Below are 4,775 nucleotides of genomic sequence, written 5' to 3'. Positions count from 1 at the left end.
TTTTTATAAGAGAATTGCTACTCATATTTAAAGTTAGAGTCAAAACCTTAACAGGTATTTTTAGGAGTAAAGAATCCTTCTTCTCCTGGTGAATAGATATTCAAGTAATAGCAACAGAAGAAGACCCCAGAACCTCCCCTAATGACAGTTCAATATTCCACCAATCCATACACATCACTCGATTCTTATGTGATGTTAAGGATTAAATGATATGCTCGTAAGTATAAAACTTTAGGTGTGAGAGATATAAATACATAAGAATTGTGTGCAATGTATGTAAATGCACCAATGCAAAGTAAACTGTGCATATATAAATTTAGTTTATCACAACATAACACCTAAAGTGTGCAAACTAAACTGTGCATATATAAATTAATTAATAGGACTGCTAAAATGGAAATCTTCCATCAATAGTTAACCAATTTCAATTGTAACATTAAAAAAGCAGTGGAGTTCATTACCAAACTCCAAAATCGCAAGGTATTTCTTTGAGAGGAGAAAGAAAATGAGAGAGAGGAGAAAGAAATTGAAAAGAGTATTTCTTTGAAGTTCATAATATCAAGTCATCCAAATGTGTCACCTTTAACTTCAACTACAATAGTGAGGGCAAATGTTTAAATGATGACTTCAGTCGTGACGATAGCCTCAACTTCAGTGATTACAGTTAAGGTCGCATCAAGTAGAAGTTCGATGGTAGAGACCACAACTTTTGAGATGTTACCCTTGCATAAGTTGACAATGCTAAAGTAGTTGACCCAACAATTTCAAGTGATTCTACAAGTATAGTTATGTTAAAGGCAAACTCCTTGAGCATGTTCGTCCATCATAAAAATAACTCCAAAATTTGTTATACAAAAAACAACTCCAAAAGTTAGCAAGAAAAATGAAACAAAAAAGAAAATCAGTGATGCAACCTTATCATGCTTTTGAAATTTCAAATTGCAAAGACGCCAATATGGCAGCTTTTTCCATCAAAAAGAGAAAAAAATATAACAATTGTTGACTTCAATGTGGATCCACTTGCCCCAAAATGAGAATTGAATTCAGTTACATATGACCTTGGTCCCTTGATCCTCTCCAGCTAGTTAAACAGAGATTGGGAGGGATTTTAATAGGCCCAAATCATATGGATGTTATATGAATAAAATTGGAGCATTGCCACTTTACTTGTTCTTCAACCAAAACCTTCAAAAAGATGCATGCACACCCATCTAGAAATACATGTATGAATATTTCACTCCCCACAACCACATATTATAGCTTCAAAAATCATCGCAATACTAATGTGCCAGAATCATGGCATCACAAATACCATAATACCAATCCAAAGCCAACGAATACCATAAGATCATCAGAATACCAATGTGTCAGGAACTCTTCAAAGCATTAAACACAAAACACTAATGTGTCAGGATCAAAGCATTCAACAGGAAATATCAAAGAGGTGACAAACCAAGAGCTGGAACAATATTAACAAGTAACCAAAAGGATCACTTAGCTACCCAACGTGAAACTCCAGATCCACCACAAAAAAGAGGAAAGAATGAAAATGGCAGAAACGGGAAAGAGATAAGGAGGAGAAGCCATCAGAGCCGCAAAGATGCATAACCTTCCTCGGATCCACAAAAACAATTGAAGAGAATGGTTCGTCATACCTGAGATCGGTCATTCGAGGTTAGGAAAGAAGAAGGCGCACGGGATTTGCGAGTGAGGCAGCGGGGAAGCAGCTAGGGTAGAGGAGAAAGAATGTGGGGTAAAGGGTAAAAACATTGGGGCAAAAGCTGGGCCGCAGGGTTAATCCCGCCGTCCGCTTTCTCTAAGCTTCGTCGAAGTTGTGCCGCGAATCTACGAACCAAACAACAAACTTTACCAAATAGTCGCGGTAAATGACCGTGTCGCGGACACCCCTCCCTCTCAAACGAGCCTAAGTCCAATTCAAGTGTGGCACGTCGATAATATTCATCGATCTAATCTTAGCCGCCCGATGAGCAAAATGTCACCCAGTCTTCACTTCAGCGAGAACCAACGTCAAGCAGAATGCTTGCATTGGTGGGTCACTTGACCCGAGCTGAAGGGTCTCAAATTTGTGCCATGAGGCTTTTATTTTGTTTAAATTTAATTCTGGTGTCAATTAGTGAATTGTGTATAAATTGTGGTGATTTTATGTGTTGTACATGTGGACATGCATAAGTGTTGTGTATGCATTGTGGTGTATATATATGTGGTGTTCGTGTGCAGTTTCAAAGGTCAAAACTCCCTAAGTTCCAAAAGATATCCCTAAAACATCCCCAATCCATGTGGGAACTCGACTTGGGTTTCAATATGTTGGTTTCAGTCGACTCAACTAAATGTTGAGGATTTGAAACCACCAATATGAAACTGCAACAAGTAAAAAAATAACTCTATCTTCTAAATATTGTATACTAGCCCTCTAAGAAAGTTTAAAGGAAATCCTAAAGCTAGTCCTAGGCTCTCATAAGAGAAAAAGGAATACCTCATAAAAATGAGGTCAACAATGTTTTGTAATGTCAATTTCCAACAATGGGGCCCCACCATTTGTCTTTCCTTTCCAATAATACTTTATTGAAGATGTTGCTCCAACACACCCATGAAATTGAGCCAGGGACTGGTCGTGCTCCTCGCCCAATCTCAAGAAAGTGAATTTAGTGATGAGGCTTCCAAAGCTAAAGCTCCATCGGTAGCCCCCATGTTTCAGAGGTCTATAGGTGTACACGTCTGACTCTCCTGCAGGGAAGAATCTCGCCACGCTCCCATGTTCTAGCACCTCTATTGGTTAATGGATTGCATTGCTAGTGTCAACAATAGATTACGCAATTTCACAGGTTGGCTTGACTGCATTTTGAGATGGCTTAAGCATATCAAGCGACAAAAGGATATGCTAGCCGATTGTCATGTAAATGTGTATGAAAGGTTAGAACAAGTGCTCCGGGCTCCAGCATTCCCCTTGAGACTATAGTTCATTTAGAGGTACAAGGGAAAAGGCGAGTGATGACAAGTCTAAAGGCGGATTGCTGCCCAAACCTTAGAGATAATGAAAATGCTTCACCCTTTTTGATATTATCATATAAGTATTTTTATTTTCCATATGAATACAAAGGATGTATCATGTGATATGTTTATTGATGAGTCTCAGTAATTCTCATCTTTAGTTTTAAAGAAACAATGCATACTTTTTGTTAGGTATTCATTTGATGCACTATCTATTATTTATGTTATGTGTTACTTTTTTTGTTTCAAGAGTTCCTAGGGCTCTCTGTAGTGCCTTGATGCTAATTTGATAGCTTTCATGCAGCTCACACGAACACCGAGGTGTAGTAGATAACAAGTGTTGTGATAGCACTGTGGCTTTAAGCACGGTGCTGCAACACCTTACCATAGTTAGTTTTCTGGTGACTTTTAATTACACAAGCATCATTACAGAGCTGATCTAATGTGTGGCATTTCAATGACATTGCAGTGCCAAGTTGAGCTCCACAGCATCCGAAGATTTAAGTCCTGAGGACGACACCTGATTAAACAATTATCACGATGGCCTGCTAATGTGGGATATGCCATGTCACCGGAGCCACGATGTCATTAATGGAGTGCAATGGTTTTCATATATAAAATCTCAAGCCACACCATGTCTTTCTACCAACAGGACATCTGTCATGTCAACAACACCATAGTGTTGCACCACTTTACGAGCTCTATAAATGGGGTTGCTCTTGGTTTTCCCAACATCTCAAATTTCGAAGTTGAAATGGTGGTGGTGAGACTTTTTGATTTTAAGATTAGGTTTTTGGAGATAAGAGAGATCTTCTTATAGTTGCAAAGAGATTTCTGATTGGTTTTCTACCCAAAATATTGTGAGAATGATTTCTTCCTTACCATGGTCACTGCATCCCACTCAACAGAATCCATGAGCAATTTTTGTAGTCCACAATGGACATGGAAGGTGTTGGAGCATTCTTTTAATACTTTTAAGCTCAAAACGACATGAAACCTTAATGTAGGTGAGACGTCTCTCTTATTAACAATATTTCCTTTTACAGAAAAGTATTAAGTTATGTGACAGAGAAGCTAAAATAGGCTATTGTTAAGGGATACCTAGGTTACTTCCCTCCCTTAGTCGTAACATGTTTGAGCATAGCTATATGCATAGTGTCTTATTTTGCCCCAATGCTACGAGGTCGTTCATTGAACATTGCGTACAATTATTCCCCTTTTTGGGCATGAAAGGGCTTAGTATTGTCTTTTGGTGCTTGGCCACCATTTTACCTCACATGTTCCTACATGTCAGTGTTTTTGTGGTGGTGCGAGACCGCCTAGCTTAGTTTTAACTGACACTAGATGTTACCTTTTTTGGCAACATAATGACAGATTCGTAAGATCGAATCACAGCACTATTTTAGCATTTACGACCTAAAGTGGGCTTTGCTCCCACTAGGGCTTAGAGTCATGATGCTAACCTTAGAGTATCACAACGTCAGCCACTGCTCTATGGTTTAGTGTCGTTTCATTGTAGATGATAATATGCTCTATGGTCTTCTCCTGTAAGTTTTAATGTCAAACTGTAGCATTATGACATTAGGAGTTAATCAAACATTTATTCTTTTTTTTTCACATCGCATTGAGTAGTTGCTACACTACTTCATGCTTAGTGCAACGAATGCATGACACATGTTGATTAGCCGACACCAGTTTTCACTACGTTAGAGTCTATTGTATCCTAACTTTTGGAAGTCAATAAACACGATGATCTCCCTTTTATT

The sequence above is a fragment of the Phalaenopsis equestris genome, unplaced genomic scaffold, assembly GCF_001263595.1.
Source record: "Phalaenopsis equestris unplaced genomic scaffold, ASM126359v1 Scaffold000267, whole genome shotgun sequence".
Lineage (NCBI taxonomy): Eukaryota > Viridiplantae > Streptophyta > Magnoliopsida > Asparagales > Orchidaceae > Phalaenopsis > Phalaenopsis equestris.
This window is presented reverse-complemented; position numbering follows the sequence as displayed.